Consider the following 17597-nt stretch of genomic DNA (forward strand, 5'->3'; position numbering starts at 1 on the left):
TGTTCATCCTAGTTGCAGGGTGAAGAAGCCATTTGCGCGTATAAGCCAAAACACAATCTGTTGATTTGAACTTTGGACTGAGGCACACATAAGCCTTGATGAGAGAAGATGATGCCAAATTTTAACCGAGGACATTTACATTAGAAGCAAATATAGTAGCCCGACTCGTTCCACACCGGAACCCTATTCGGAATCACTTATGGTGTCCCACAGTAGAGTCATCACAAAGGACCTGGTCACTTACCTTGAGCTAATGCTAATATCATACCCGTCATTGGTAGGGAGGCTCACCAGTGTCACTTTTTACAAGATCCTGAAATTGAAAAGATAATGAGACAACTCCTCACTGTCATTGCTGAACAATTTATCCTACTCCCCGAGTACAGTGATAAAGAATCGAATGTTCCCAACACAGGCGGAAATAGATGAGCTTAATCATATTTATCATTATTTTACTGTAATTAACATTCAGAACTGCATTCTTTATTGGGGCACGAAGCGTTCCAATTTCAGCGCACCCACCTGATGATACACGCACGAAACACACAAAAGCACCCAGACCTTATATAGTCATTCCAGTCCCTAGAAGATCTGACGGAGGAGTGGATGAACTTGAAATGAATGTAATTAGCAATGACACACACACACTTGAGGTAACAAATGAAAAGAAAAGCCGGAGACAGGGTCGGCATAAAATGAATGAAGTAAAATCACTGACAACTACAGGCACACAAACCCTGAATGCACATGAAACAGGCCTAGTGTCAATGACCGCAGAACCACGAACCAAAGCAGTAGAGAAGAGACCATTAAAAACCTACACAACAGATACTGTGAGAAAACAAGAAGAATTAAGAGAGAAACCAACAGAAGCAGTCATATTAGAAACTCTTGAGAAAACAAAAGCCAACTCGGAGAAACTCTCTGCACAGACACAACTGATAGTAGAATCATTATTCCCATACATAGCCAGAGCGAGGAAACTACAAGAGGAACTGAAGAATAAAACCGCAGAGACTGTATTACCAAACACACATGTTCCGACACAAGGGACAAGTACTAGTTCTGAGATGCAACCAGACACTGGACCGGCGTCAGGCTGGTGGTTGGTAAGGGCATTTATAAATAGCAGGAAAAGAATGCAAGAAGAGAAGGAGAAAACTGCAAAACTTCCACTTACCCCATTTGTACAGATGAAGAGACTTGCACCATGGACCAGGATACCGGAGAGTCCTCCAGCAAGAAAAAGCCATACAGATGCATTTAGGGATGTAGTCATAGCCATCTACAGGAAAACACTAAGATTCAAGAGAAGCATGCATGGAGATGACAATGAACTAAACGCCTACCTGGGCAGAACAGCACATCTGGGAAACATTTGGTACCAGCACATGAAGGAGGTTGGGAGATGAAATTCTGGAGGAGAATGCTTTGTTTGTGCACTCCTACCGTAAAGCGTGGGGAAGTCCAAGATCTTCGTAGCTATAGAAATTGATGTCCCGACAGCACACTGTCTCTACATGTAGCAATGTGCAAGACCAGAGGCCAGTTCATGGGAAGTGACGCCTCATTGATCTGGGCAACTGAAACAGCTTATCCCGATGAAGATGATTATGTCCAAGACATTAAGACGAGAAATAGAGCTCATACTAGGAATGCTGTGATCAGGTACGAGAAACCTGAAGTTAAAGGAGCAGGAATAAGATGGGAAGTAATCCCGAGACTAAATGTCCAAGGGAAAACTCCAGAAGAGGCTCAAATTTGGAAGAACAGAGGCCAAATGCAGATTTGGGGAACAGCACTCACCAAACGGATGGGAGCAAGGAGTAGTGATATGGCTAGCATGGATGGTCCTTGGAAACTGCAAGGAAGCAATTGAGAACTCACAAAGACTGTGCAAACCAGTATGGCCAAAACTTGCAAAGCTGCTGACAAGGGTCAAAGACAGAGGAGGACCCTTGCAGATAGTGCTGCTAGAATGCCTGAAATTGTGCTTCAGGAACAATGGCACAAGGAAGATGGGAGAGAATCAGAACTTTGGACAAAGTATTGACGCTCCAGGAATGGTACATGGAACCGCAATAATTATGGGTCATTATTGGGCATGCGGATCCAAGGCATACATCAGACTGCCGAAAAACTGGGGATGCATATGCACAATAGTAAATGTCCACGTTCCAGCACTGGTGATCCCAAAAAGCGACCTGAACATTGACAGTTTCCCGAAAGCAGACCCTCAACTGAGAAAGAAGAGATCTGTGGAACTGATAACTCGAATGAAGAGAGAAAATTACTTCTCTGCCAAATCAGAAGAAGCATTCCAAGCAATCCCATATGAGCACAGACTGCTCAGTCTCACCTCATCAGTGTTCACAACACTCTTCGTGCCAAGAATCCAAGTTGGAGTAAACACTAAATGGTTGCAGATAACCAGATCGGAATTGCTACAGACAATCAACACGACCATAAAAAGATTCAGTGCGATTAAGGAAGAGTTAAGAGCAATCGACTGATGACTCTCCAGAACAGATATGTCCTTGACATGATCACAGCTATGGATGGAGGAGTTTGTGCAAAAATTGGAGAATCATGTTGCACATTTATACCTTCTCACGACGAAGAAAATGAAACTTTAACAGAAGCCATAGGAATGCTGATGAAGCTACAGAACTAGATGATCAATTAAACCGATGAAGTTGACAATGACAGCTGGTTTGGATCACTATTTCCGTGGGTTCCACAATGAATGGCAGATGCATTCAAGTTTCTGGGAGCCCTTCTAGTGATGATATTACTAGGATTGTGTGTTATCAAGATGATAATCTCGCAATGTCAGAAAACTGCGAAGAAAGCCATAGGGATTAAGAGCATGATTGATGTCAAGCCAGGATGGAAGCCTAAAGATCTAACTGATGATGAAATAAGAGACTTAGTGAAAAGGAGTAATAAAAATATGGACTCCAAAGAGACACTTCTTCAGACCATCATGTACAAAACCAGAAGATGAAGAAGGAATGAACCCAGACAATTAAGTGAAAATGAATACAGAGGAACCAAGTAAGCTGAATCCAGAGGAGGAAGTAGAAGTGGTTGATGAATCGCCCAGAGGGGGGAGTGTAGAGGAAGTCCCAAATAGAGCCTGCACTCCTATCTCCCATTTTGAAGTACAAAGAATGTTCACACCAAAATACGTGACATATGACGAGCAAATAAACCAGCAAAAAGCCGCAGTAGGGCTCTGCCCAGTACCTTTCAGGAGAACACCTGTTGAAATACTAATACCTAGAAAACCATGGATAGTAAGGTATCCATTGAGAAAACCCGACCAGCAAATAAGACGAAATGAAGATACCCTAAACACTGTCCCGGAAGAAACCAAAAAGGCCTTAATAGAAGATGAATAGTGACGTCACGACGGCCTGGATGGACTCTCAGATAGAAGATTTGACGACCCAAGGATGACACAAGAGACCAAATGCCATGAATAAGGATATTGTGAACCTAGAAGGAGAGAACGATGTTGAAATATAAAGAAGCTTAAGCTGAAAAGCCGGATGAAGTCATTCAACCAGCGAACGCCTGTACATATGCTTGAAACTGCAAGAAAGCTAAGAAAACAGTGCAGCTTGCTATGCTTAGAAGATAGACCGCGGCAAGCGCCACCTATATATACATAGCTACCTCAACGAAGCACATTATATAAGTGCAAGTCCACTTTACACAAAAGCAGAATCAACTCAGGTTACTAGAGGCCAAACAGGACAAGATTCGTATTCCAGCTAAAACGAGAAGGGATGGCTGAACCGAAACTCAGCATATGCAACTTGCGCCAGGAAAGAGCCAAAGTCAGACCAATAGAAGGAGCGAACAATAGCTTCGCAGAATTGAAACTTAAGAACAGAATATCCTATCTTTGGAAGGTCGAGATAAGGAGGCGTAGGCATGTGGCAAGCCGAATAAGAACTAAATGCACAACTCGAGGGAAACTAGGCAGATTAACGGTGTGAGTAGCATGTGACCATCCGAGTGAGAAGAGGCACGCGTTCACACCTACGCTTGGCAGCTGCCCAGACAGAGATATCATAACTTTTCCGGACAAGAAGACACAGTTTCGAGGCCAATCACAGCCAACTAATTGACACATAGCCACTAAAGTAATGATTGATTGAAGGAAGGCCGGATGAATCGTGGGGCACCCTGCACCTGGCTGACCATTCTGCATGCTGCTAAGTAAAGTGGAAATGTATGCATGGGGTTGAAGCCAACCCAATCACAATGGACCAAATAATCTATGGTCCTATAGATAGCAGAACCAATGGGACGTCGTACTCTTAATGACGTCTACGATAGTAATGTTAGAAGGAAAGGCTTAGACGCCCCCCTGATAGTGTTTATCCAATCCTCTCACTCCGTTACCATATACCGATATAGTACCTATAGTAAAGTTACCTTTTCCTAACCAATAGAATGGCATGTCAACCTTTGAGTGTTATATGTCAACGATGATAAGTTTTGAGTATAAATGTTACAACTTATGTGAAGTTCGGAGAGTTGAAGCGAGATGGACTATAGCATCACTGTCAATTTCCATGACTCCCTGTTTTTTGTATTTGTCATTAAACAGACTCCCTTTGCCAAACCATTGAGTTGTCCTTATTGATTGGTGTTGGAGTAGAAAACCTGCACCCCCATCCATCTTGAAGGTGAAGCTGTCTTGTCTTAAAGTACTCTGGAGCAAACCCCGACTCTATGGGCCGGCCGGGGGTCTCTCCAGTACAATGCTTTCTCCCTCTAGTAAAAACATGTGTTCCCAGGGGGAAGATATTTGGTGTTTAAAAATTCACTGAAGGTTACATGAAGATGAGCAAGAAAGAGCTACAAACATACGCAGTGGCAAGGACTTGTCTCATTAGCAAAAGTAAGAACATGTTTAATGAATGAAATGGGTGACTGTTTTAATCTTTAGCCAGTCCCAAAAATTACAAATCTGTATAGGTTATTAGGCAGATATTTACATTAGTATGGCCTGTAAGCGTTTTTAGTAATAAAGGAGAATCTTTTACTTATATAAAACACATTTGTAATTTTCAAAATTGAGAACATAACTTTGAACCTTGACTTATAAAGCCCTCCTAAACAGGCCATAGGTATTGGTGACATTATATTTGAACTCCTGAAGTGGATAAAACAGTATGACGTCTTGGGGGTGATATTGGTGCTAGAGGCTTGGTATGTTTTGCATTGCTGCTTGTGTCCAGGAACACTGGGGACACATGCTGCTTGTAGAGTGGCGTTTCTGTGGTTCTGTCGGCGTAGTCTGCCTGAAATGAATTTTTGTTCTTCTCTTACCCGGAACTGCACCTGGTGTAGCAGCTTTCCGGCTAAACGCCTCTCACAGGCGTGAATTCCAACTAGGCTCCGGGACGTGGATCAGCCAAATACAATTTCTGTCAAGAAAAGTCAATTGGGGATATTTCCCTGTTAATTTGTTATTGTGTTGTTTCTGCATATATGGCATACGTTCTCTGTAACATTACAGGATTGTTTTCCCTTGTCCTCTTTGTTCCTACACTCACAATTCCCCTTAATTGTGCGCTTCTTTTTAAAAAAATGTTACTTTTATTTTTGTTGGCAGAGGCAAATAGCATACACATACATCAGAGCAGCCAAAAATGATTAGATACATGTATAAATGAGTACAGTGGTACATGGAAACAGCGACGTAACAGAGAATGAGGAGTGCAGCATCACCGAGCATCCGATGCTGCGGCACTTAACAGAGATGATTGTGAGGAATTGTTCACAGAGGAGGGTGCGTCTAGGCAGTTAAGGTAGCTGTTAAAGGCGGACCATATGCTTTTGGGGCGGGAGCGGGCTGGGAGCATACTGAGGTGTACTCTTCTTCACAGTTCCGGGACCACAGTTCCGGGACCATGTTAATAAGTTCAACCATTTCTGGAATGTGGGGGTGAGGAGCACTTCCAGTTCTGTAAAACACATTTCTTAGCAATTATACAGCTCACATTTAAGAATTTAGCCACACTTTTAGCCCCCTCATCCTGCCATGACCCAAACAGAACCCCATCGGGTCAGGATCAATAACCGCGTCACTGATTTCAGACAGTGTTTTCAGGATCTCATCCCAGAATGCGGCCAGCCTCTGGCAGTCCCAGAACATGTGCAAATGGCCTGCTCCCTCCGTGCCGCAGCGAGGACAGAGCCGTGGGTCGGAGCGCACAAACCCGGAGATCCTACGTGGGGTGTAATACAGCCTGTTCAACAATTTGTACTGAATGGTGCGATAGCGGAAGTTTAGGGAGACTCTATTAGTGTGAGAGCACATCTTTTCCCACAATTGGTCCGTGAGTTCCAACTCCAGTTCGGATGCCCAGTCGGCCCTGGCCCTGGAAGGCTGTGGTGGGGTAACAGTTAGGAGAAGCTTGTATAGTGAATAGACCACCCTACGGGTGCCACCCGAATAGGCGATGTAGAAAATCCCAGGGGAGTCTGAGGGCTCATTGGGAAATTCGGGCCAAGCACTTCGGAAGGTAGCCCGAAGTCTATAAAATTGCAGGAGTTCCAGTGTGGAACCCGAGTGACCCAGCCTCCAAATCTGCGATGTTATGAATCGCCCGCCCGGGTAGAAATCAGTTAGGGCAAGGTACCCCAGGGTCTCCCAGTGTCGCGCCAGGGCTATGTCATATATGGGTTCCGGCCCGGGAAACCACCAGGCGGGGAGTGACTTGTAGTATGGGTGTTGTTCAGCACATGTGGCGAATATCTGACCCCAGGCTTGCACAGTGGTTCGGACGGGGTCAATGGTAGAGTCCTGCTCATATCGTCGGTGTAATATTAAAGACATTATGTTGGTGCCAGCTGCCGCAAGGGTCTCCAGCTTGACATGGGGGTGAGGAAGGGGGGCCCGGGGTACCAGTAAGAGGCAAACTGTGCCTGTGCTGCGATCCAGCAGGGGTGGTGAACCCACCTCTATCGTAGGGGAGTGTCCTATCAGACCATTTTTTACGCACAGCACCCGAGTGCCATAGGAACTGAGCGCACAGCTTGTGTAAATCTGTAAAGTATTTCTTACCGGGCCAGATAGGTACATTAGTGAATACGTACAGCAGCTTGGGGAGCAATATCATCTTTACAAGCGAGTCTCCCCGCTAGTGATAGCGGAAGGGAGCGCCAGCGTGCCATCCTGGCTTCCGCTTGCTCTGCCGCGGCCAGGTAGTTGTCTGCTAGCAGTGTCTTTGGTCAGGGACACCTGGATTCCCAGGTATTTAATCCCGTTAGGGGACCAGCGGAGCGGGATACTCAGTGGCAGGTTGTACTGTGGAGCTTGTGAGAGGGCTCAGATTTGGTATAATTCATAGTGAAACCAGAGTATGTGCCTATACGGGTGATGTCGCGTAGAATTGGGTCAAGGTGAACAGCGAGGTCTCTGATAAACAGAACATCATCTGCGTAGAGTGAGATAATTTCGGGGGTATCCTGCAGCCGTATCCCTTTACGTGAGTGACGCTCTCTGACATAGTCCGCCATTGGTTCAATTGCCAGGGCGAATAGGATCGGGGAGAACGGGCATCCCTTTCGGGTGCCTCTGAAGAGAGGGAAAAGAGCGGGCGTTTGGGAGTTGACTCGGACCCTGGCAACTGGGGAGGTGTAAAACAACTTAATATATGCAATCATCTTGGATCCTATGTCCATAGTTTCCAGGACTAGCCACATGAACTTCCAGGACACCATGTCGAATGCCTTCTGGGCATCCAGTGTGACCACAACTGCACTTACACCCTGGTCAATTTGTGACATGACATTACGCAGCCTTCTGATGAACCATATATGACATGACAGGGAGGAAGCGGTTAGCGATCACCTTGGCAAAGATTTTAGTGTCCAAATTCATTAGTGAGAGGGGCCGGTATGATCCGCAGTCATCGCTAGGCTTACCAGGCTTGAGTAGGACCATAATGACGGCCTCACGTAGTGTCAGGGGAAGGGATCCTAGCTAGAGTGACTCGTCCATACTTCGAGCAATTTGGGGGCCAGTATAGCTACATGCTCCTGATAATATTCTGCCGTTAGCCCGTCAGGGCCCGGTGCCTTTCCTTTAGAGAAGCTGGATATGGCCTCAACTATTTCATCCAGTATGATTGGAGAATCTAGTTGGTCTCTTGTTGCGGGGGAGACACAGGTAGTAGGTATCTGCTCGAGGAAATCCCGCATATGGGAGTCACTATGCTCTGGCAGTTGAGAGTATAGTTCCGAGTAGAAGCCTGTGAAGACCTCCAGGATTTGCTGGTCGGACCACCGCATTGCCCCTGACTATCCTTGACGCAGGTAATTTGGGTTTGGCCCCACTCGCCCCTTAGCCAAAACGGTGAGTGTTTTGCCGGGTCTATCACCCTCGCCGTATTTCCACGCAGCTTGTGGACTTCTGAAGTACTGGACTTCCTTAGTGGCTTGTTCATTAAAAAATTTGAGCTCTTTGCTAATCTGGGAGAGAACACCCAGGTCAACCGACGCCGGGTGGGCTCGCTCCAGGTCACGTAGTTTGGTTTCGGAGCGGGTAAGGGCAGTTCTTATAGTTTTGAGGACTCCCGCCTCCCTAGAAATGGACATTCCCCTGATAAAGGCTTTGAAAGCATCCCAGCTGACTCCCAGGGTGGTGGACTGGGGCGTATTGTGTTCATAATAGGACTGGATATCAGCAAGGATGTCCGCCTTACATATATCTTGCAGAGCGGATGACTTAAATCGCCATGTGTTGATGGTAGTGGCAGGTATTCCCAATTCTAGGGATATCCAGATCGGTGAATGATCCGACAGGGTGCGTGCCAGTATCTGTGTTTACACCACTCTGCCCAGCATAGCATCAGATAATAGAAACATGTCAATCCTGGAGGAACTCTGGTGTACTGAAGAGTAGTGAGTGTACTCGCGTGTATGTGGATGTAGTGCCCTCCATGCATCGTGAATGTCGAGTGTTGTGCTGTGTGCCAGTAGCCTGCGCGCTGCACCAGACAGGGGCCTGGGGCTGTGCCAGTCCTATCCAACATGGTGTCTAATATGAAGTTCATACCCCCACCCCAGATAATCTGCACGCCCACGTACCCTAGCAATATGGACACCACCAGGTCGACAAAATCGGGGGAGTCAACATTAGGGTCATAGGTATTCACCAGCAAATAATCTTTGTTAGCTATTGCGAAATGCAACACAATGTATCTCCCCTCCGGGTATATATAGCTCTTATGGAGAACAAACTTAAGTGATTTATGGACCATCGTCGACACCCCTCTGGCACGTGTGGAATATATGTGTGGTCCCCATGATGGTGCCATACATTTGGTCAGAGGGCCCGTGGAGTGCGTCTACTGCAGGAGCAGTATTTTGCAACCGTATCTGTTAGCATACGACATGATTTTACGAGCCTTGGTATAATTGGTCCGGCCCCCTATGTTCCAGGACATCACTTTTAGAGGCATTTTAATAACCTAAGTAACATCCCACCACCGTTGTCGTATAGTGAATTCAAGGCGGGAACCGCCTCTACTGGGGCCCCCTGATGTTCTGTGGTCTTCCAATCCGCCTCCGCCTTTTTCCATAACACAAATCAAACCCGCTCCACCCCCCCCTCCCGCACCATCCCATCCAACCAGGCAGTGTAACCCCCCCATCCCCCTCCAGTCAAAACCAAAATGTCCCGTGGAAGAGGGGACAACAGGCGGTCCCCAACATGGGTCCTAAACTCCAATGGCCCAACCGGGGCCAATACCCAACTTCAAATTAACAAGACTAAACATTGCAATGGGGTGCGCCGTTGCCGTGTGGTGGACACTTAGAAAAATATAAATGGCACTAGGTTACCAGCGGTACATTGAACAGACATATGTAGAATGATCACACCTGACCCACATGGCCCGAGTTAGAGCGAATAAAAAAGGTAGAGCTGATCAAAAGGCGGAACACTCCGCATTCTGGCAGTCCGTATTCAGGCCTGTAGGTGCAAGTGGGTCAGCAACCAGCGGAAGAGTTAGTCAATAATGGCAAGCAGGTAAGCATGGCAGAGAACCGCCTATGATCACTGGCAGGTATTCAATGCGTACATATGGGTGTGCCAATAAGGTTACATTGCTATCAACACATGGAAGAACAAACAATAGTAAGCAGATAGCTGAAATACAAGGTGGTTTGGGTCTAGTCATCAACCATAGGGTTGCCATTGGGATTAGGCAGAGGTATCTGGGCCTCTATAAATTTGACAGCTTCCTCCGGCACAGTAAAAAAGTACCACTTTTCTCTAAAGGTAATCTTGAGCCGGGCCGGGAAAAGGATTGCATAGGGGACATTCCACTCACGTAGCAGTTTCTTGACTCCCAGGAATTGGCGTCTCTCCTGCTGCACCCCAACGGAGAAGTCAGGGAATATCCGAATGGAATTTGAGTCAAGGCATAGGTAGCCCTTTTCACGTGACAAGCGGAGAATGAGGTTGCGGTCTCTATAGTTGAGAATCCTGGCGATGATGAGTCTGGGGAAATCTCCCGGCTTGGGACGTGGGCACAAAGCCCGATGAGCTCGCTCGACTGTGAAGAAAGGGGATAGTGCAGGGTCCCCCAATAGGTCTTTAAGTAGATTTTCGACTGGCAACTCCATGTGCCCTTTCAGGGCATTTTCGGGGACCCAAATTATGCGTAGGTTGTTTCTGCGCGAACAGGATTCAAGGTCATCACACTTTCACTTCACCATTTTTATGTCGCGGGTCAGGGTGGCCACCACATCCTGTAAAGTGTGCAGTTTATCCTCCTTAGCCCCGATTCTGTTTTCCGCCTCGGTAATCCTGGTTCTCGCCAGATCAACTCGGGATTTAAGGGAAGCGACATTGGCATTAATATCGTCCAGTTTTTCATGGAACGAGGCAACATTTTTGGCCATTGACTCCATCATGGCAGTAAGGTCAGCGGCCACTGCTCCAGGGGGGGGACTCGGGGTTGGGGTCTTCCTGGGCGAAAGTCGCAGCGCCCTGGTCTACACATGGGGCAGCCTTCGCAATCTTGTCCATGGCGCCCACCTTGTTTGTCCCTCTAGATCTATTGGACATTGCAAGCGTAAGGGGGAGTGACGCAGCAGGTCAAACCCAAACCAAAGTGAGAGGCAGGGGCGAAGTGCCAAGTTTTACTGTCCAGTGGTCTCAGGACGCTGAGGTAAAGGGGCAGAGCGGCTGCAGTATTGGGTCGATGTAGTCAGATACACTCATAGTCCTCCTGCGCTAGGTATATCAGGGGGGATAGAGGGTCCCGCTGTTGAGTTGCCAGAGTGTAGTTAGGGGCAATGGAGTATGTAGAGTGACTGCTGGTTTAGCAACAAAGAGTCTGCCGGGATATTGCTGAAATGAGCACCAGTGCCATTTGTCCAGGCCGCAGATGTAATCACCTGCCCCTCAGCTAGAGTTGGGCCCCTGCCACTGCCTGGGTCCGGGCCAAGAACAGTAGGGCCACCTGTCCAGGAAGCAGGTGCTGTCTCGAATGGGTGCCACCACGCAGAGAGGGCGCTGCTGATGTATTGCAGGAGCAAGCGTTGGCAGGGTCTGTGGTTATATGACCACCCGTAGGTTCTGGTATTTGAGGGGCCTGGGGGCAGAGATAGCAGGCAGTTGGTGTAGCCCAGTGCCCTTCAGGGTAGCGTAGATTGTACCGGAGGATGCGTGCACGCCCGCCACAATTTCCAGAGTCTGCTGGGGCCCTATTTGAGGGGCCTGGGGGGCAGAAGTAGCAGGGAACTGGTAAGGCTCAGTACCCCGCCACCAGGAAAGCGTAGATTGTACCAGAGGCTGCGATCCAGGGCACGTCAAGGCGAGCCAAATGCCAGTGGCCGAGTATATGCGCGCCCGCCACAATTCAAAAAGTCAGCAGGGGGCCCAGGGAGTAGGCCGCGGGGCCGTCAGTGCAGTCCGGCTGGAAGTGCAGGTGCCCGCTTGGGAAGGGCAGTGTGTGAGCGCGGACATCAAATGGGGGGCGGGCCTCTCCCCGACCCAGCTCCTCAACTGGGCCACGGGCGCCGACCGCCACCCACGGGATGTAGTGCAGTGCCTCCAGGAAGTCAGCGCCCAGCCAGCAGCAGTCCTCCGCCCGCAGCCCCCGGCAGCAGCGTGGCCCACAGGGAGAGGCCGCAACTCGAAGGTGCAGGGAAGAGGGGTGGAGGCAGGCACCAGTTCCGGCGCTGTCCCGGCCCTCCGGTGCGGCGCAGCTAGGGGTGAAGCTGCCGTGGCACTCGGAGGGGGGGCGCCAGGGGCTAAGGACGCCGCCGGCGTTGGGGGTCAAGAACAGACGGGCACAGTCCCAACACGAGTTGCGCAGCTCTCCGCTGAGGCGGTCCGAGGCAACACCGGGGTCAGTCCAGGCAAGCGGGCCGCACCTCAGCACGGTGCAGCGGGGGTCCCAGCGCTCGCTTTCGGTCGTGATCAGGCCAGGATAATCAGCGCACTGCAGCCGCAATCTGGGATAGTGCAGTGCCATATAGAACTCGTATTCTGCTGATGTTGCCGGATTTAGGTCCCAGCCACACGGAGTTCCACAGCTAGGCAGCCATTTTCGGGCTGCAAACAGCACCCCCCGCCCCCCTTAATCGTGCGCTTCTACTAGCAAACACACCGAACATGCAAAGCAACCCAGCCAGCCCACAACAGCACATTTTATAAATGAAATAAACAATGTTGTACAGCTGGTATGGCTAATATTGATTAATACTGTCCAAGTATGAATAGAATTCTGCCCATATGTCTTTGGGCCTAGCAGTGGCAGGTAGGTGTCCAATTTAGGTGTCTTCACAGTTCTGGGCCCAAGTCAAGTCCACCAGCCAGTCAGTAGCTCAAGGAGGGGCCTTATCTCTGACATACTTGATACAAAGGACGGGCTGAACGGGAGAAAACTGGGTGATGTGTCAAAGAAACTAAAAGGGCAACAAGGGAGAAAAGTCTCGTACTACTCTGAGCTCCTATTTGGAAAAAGTTGCAGGACCGCTGGATGAGAAAGTCAAGGCTGCTAAAATGGCTATTTTCATGACCATTAATATCTATCCGGGAGACACGCAATCATTAATGCCATGATTGCTGACTGCAGTCCTTGAGGAGGGTGGTTACCCCAGCCCTGGCCCTGCTGCTGTGCTGCTGGCACAAGGCATGTTATCATCATTGACTCGTGCCATGCTGGACTGGTACCTCGTGAGCTTTCTCTGAGCCAACCCCTTATCTCACCCCCAATCACAGTCTGAATCAACCCAGTTATTCTCAACGTTGGCACATGATCCTAACCCGATGAATGGCTGTGGGCTAAATTAGGGTGTAGACAAGGCTAGTGGTGGCAATTTGGTGGTTTCACACATGCAATTTCCGCTCTTGATGACTTAAAATTGGCCAATGAGGACCTGACATCCAAAGTAAAGTTTCTGTTGGATTTCCTGACCTGTGCAATTTCAAATTGGGTAATTTTTTAAGTCAACTTTACTTAGATTTTCAAGAGCATAAATTACAGACATGCATGCATTAGAGAGTAAATGAACATTAGCCTTGCCCATGTCTTTCCATTTGCTCGTGAGTTTTAACTATTAGAACTGCCCCCCGCCTCCAACAGAACCCTTCAAACTTTTGGGTGGAATACTACATTTTCTCTGGCTGGGTCGCCCTTTCGGCCCAAGGTTTGCACTTTCAGATAACAGACATTTTGCAAAGTAATTTAGGCTTGAAGTACATCTGTTCCTTGTCATCTGTGAATTCATGCAATGGCATCCATGTATTCAGGTATTTCAAATAGGAACCATGAGTTATTGCCGTTACTTTTTCCATGGCCATAACTCCCCATAGCCTCACCCACCACATGGCCACTACCAGCCCTTGCTTGGTCTTCCATGCTTGCGACAAGGTGATTCTGACAGCGCTCAGCATGTGGGTGATGAGGCTGGCTTTAGTCCCAGAGTTCGCATAGCACCCCTCGACTGCCTCCACCAAAAAGACTACCACCGGGTCATAAGGCAGTTGCGCCCCCGTTATCTCCTTGATATGGCTCAAGATCTCCTTCCAGTAAGTCTCTGTCACCGGACAAGACCACCACATTTGAATTAAATCCCCAGGTTGTCCGCAGTCTCTCCAGCAGGACATGGAGTAATCCGGGTTAATGGAGTGCATGCATGATGGCGTCCTATACCACCACAGACAAAGTTTGTATGCCGCCTCATTAATTGAAGCGCATTTGGAGCTTTTGGCGGCCCTATTCCTTATGCGGCTCCAGGTCTCCCCACATCTGCCTCCCATCTTTGCATATACACAAGAGTTTCTTCTGGGTCTAACGACCACATCAGGCGATACAGTTTTGACACCCCCTTTTCTGGCTGGCCTTCTTGTATCGTAAACTCCAACCCTACTGGATCCCGAGTTGCTCACTCCCGGACCTTCGTGTTAGATATCCAGTGTATAAATTGGATATAATGGAATCTTGGAATCTTTCATACTCCGGTATATCAAATGTAGCCTTGCTGCCCTCAAATGTTAGGGGTATTCCTTCCTCATAGAGATCCTGCAATACCAGTGTTTGCCCCCCGCCAGCCCCCAGTGTACCCAAAAGTCGGCCTGCATCCCTGGGGTGAAATCTGGGTTATGAGCAACCCCCACACTTTTACCTTTCTGCCTCTTAATACTTTGTCCCAATACCATAGAGTGCCCTTGGTTGACTCCAATAATGTGCCCTCTTTGCCTCTATGTCGTGCTGCGAGAAAACCAAGGCTTCCCAAGGGAGTCCTAGTTGCTTCTCTTTCGAAGGTTGCCCATCGGTTCTGGTTTTCTCTTGGTGGCCATTGTAACATAGGTGCTACCTGTGCTGCCCATAAATACCTGCACAGTTCTGGAACCCCCAGAGCCTGTGGTCTAGATAATACCTTTTTGGGGACCCTAGGTTTCTTTCCTCTCCAAATGAAGGGCATCACCTTCCTCTGTACTTTTTTGATTGCTGGGCCCTGGATGCGTATTGGGAGAGTGCCTATAACCTATAAGAACCTAGGGAGCAGGGTCATTTTAACAGCTGTTATCCGTGCCAACCATGAGAACTCCTGCATGTCCCAGTGCTTCAGGTCTCCTGCTAGTGCTATCAGTAGGTCTGGGATATTGGCCCCATATAGTCTTTCATACGTGGGGGTCAACTGTATTCCCAGGTATTTTACCGATTTATGTTCCCATTTCAAAGGATACCTACTCTCCCACTCTTGACACCTGCTCTGTCGTCTCAGTGATGTTAAGTGCCTTCAGATTTAGGGTAATTGATATGGGACCCTGAGACCCTCGCAAACCCGTCTAGCAGTTCTATGGCCCTTGGAAGTGAGTGTGTCGTGTCCTTCAGGAACGTAAGGACGTCGTCCGCATAGAGAGCCACCTTCTGAGATCCCCCAGCGACCTCCTCCACCCCTTGTATTCCCGGGTCATCGTGGGCCCTCTGCGCCAACGACTCCATGGCCATGGCGAAGATCACTGGCGATAATGGGCACCCCTGCCTCGTGCCCTTCCGGATGTGGATACTATCTGTGAGCCGCCCCTTAATCATTAGTCCTGTAGATGGGTGTACGAAATTGGCCATCACCATGAGGGTAAAGTTCGAACCACACACAAACCTTTAAAGGGTCACTTGTAAAAACCCCCAGTGTAGGCTGTCAAAGGCTCTGGAGGCGTCCAGCGCCAGTACCAAGAATCGCTGCCCTGTTCTTCGCCCCCAATCAATTGTGTCTATAGATCTACAACTATTATCGTAGGTGTGACGCCCTTGCATGAAGCCCTCTTGGTTTGGATGAATTATTCCCGGGAGGACCCTCGCTAGTCTTCGGGCCAAGACCGTGGAGTAGATTTTTGCATCCCCGTTTAATAGCGAGATGGGGCGAAAACTTGCACAGTCCAACGGATCTCTATCCGGTTTTAGTAGTAATACCGTGGTCGCCGGGCTCATGTCTCTGGAAGTTCTCCCAGTATCCGGAATTAAGTTAAACAACCTTGTTAGGGGGCCCACTAGAGTAGCCCTAAATGTTTTATAATACGCATTACTTAGCCCGTCTGGGCCTGGGGATTTGTTCCCCTTCAATGCACCTATAACCTCCCCCACTACTTCCTCCGTTATGGGTGCTTCTAGCATTTGCCTGTCCGATTCACTAATTTGTGGCAAGGTTAGCCGGTTTAGGAATGCTATCTGCACCTCCCTCTCCAGGTCTTCCCCTTTCAGGTTTTCTGTATAGTATGAATGTATGACATCCTCTATTTCCTCCTCCCCCCTCACACGTCTCCCTCTCGGTTTTTAAGTTGGACTATGCGATTCTGGAGTTTCTGCTGTGTTAATTTGGCTGTGAGAAATCGGTTGGCTTTGTCCCCATTTATAGAATAAGATTGTTTAGTTCGCACAAGAAGATGCGCGGCTTCGTCCGCCAGATGGGATTCTAGGGCCGCCCTAACTTTTTAAAATTCCTGCCATGCTTTTTGTGAGCCCATATCTTTATACTCCGTCTCAGCCTTTGTTACTTTGGCTTCCATGTCCCGCTTCACCCTTTCTCATCTCCTAACATAGTTTGCTGTGTGCGATGAATTCGTCCCCTACTACTGCTTTACTAGCGTCCCAGATAGTGGCCCAATTTATTCCTGGTGTAACATTTTCTTGAAAGTCATTCTTTAAGGCCTGCTCTATGTTTGCTCTAAGGGCTAAGTCTTTCAGGATCACCTCGTTTAGATGCCATGGTTTATGGGGCCGCTGCTATGGGTTAATGGGCTCCACCTTTAAGAGGACCGGGGCGTGATCTGATGGGAACCTCACTCCAATTTCCAGTCCCGTGACTTGTGGCACTAGCGAGTCCGAGACGAGTACCATATCAATCCGGCAGTGGCCCCTATGCACTGCTGAATAATGGGGGAGTTAAGCCCTTGAACATTTTACTGTGACAAATGTTAACTCAGCCATTCTTGTGCCTTGATACTGTGCCTATCTTAATGCTTTCAAGCCCATCTGCTCCTCTGGATATCTCATATGTGCCATGTGTAGCCACCCCCCAAATAACATAAACCCCCCCCATCCCCCAACTCCCAAACTTGAACTTCCCCATTGAACTTTCACTGTGGCCTTGCCACAACAACTCACCGGGTCCGTTGTCCACCCAGGAAATTTGGGATCTCGTCCCCCCCCCCCTGTTATTTTAAACCCGTAGAAGCTTTCCAATATTTGCCCACCGCTACAGCGGACTGCACCCCAGAGTTAAACATTGCTTCATTGATTCCCAACCCTCTGGTGTCCTCAGCAGGTCCCTTTGCTACCTTCCAGACTGCTATTCACGTGGGGTCAGAAGATATGAAATCTCCCCATGGTTATGCCACCGAGCATCACCGGTTTTGTTTTCCCCCCAAAAATGTAGGATGTGGCCTCCCCCTCCCTCCCCCCCCCATTGAAGTTGCCACATGTTTACCTTCCACCATGGCGGTTTGCGCAAGAATACAGGTCAGTTATTTTGGTTCCCGGCTTTCAGGTCTGAAGCTGATCCCGTCTGTGCCATAGGGTTTGTTCGTGTGGGATCCGTGGCTTTGA

At 48.5% G+C, this 17597-nt stretch overlaps 1 protein-coding gene across 3 annotated transcripts in view; it reads left to right on the top strand.

Moving 5' to 3' along the window:
• The window catches only part of SCMH1 (Scm polycomb group protein homolog 1), a 1232539-nt gene that overhangs the window by 171014 nt on the left and 1043928 nt on the right, over positions 1 to 17597 (top strand). The gene's annotated exons all lie outside the window — the stretch shown is intronic.

Source organism: Ambystoma mexicanum, chromosome 11, assembly GCF_040938575.1.
Source record: "Ambystoma mexicanum isolate Mex_15411 chromosome 11, UKY_AmexF1_1, whole genome shotgun sequence".
Lineage (NCBI taxonomy): Eukaryota > Metazoa > Chordata > Amphibia > Caudata > Ambystomatidae > Ambystoma > Ambystoma mexicanum.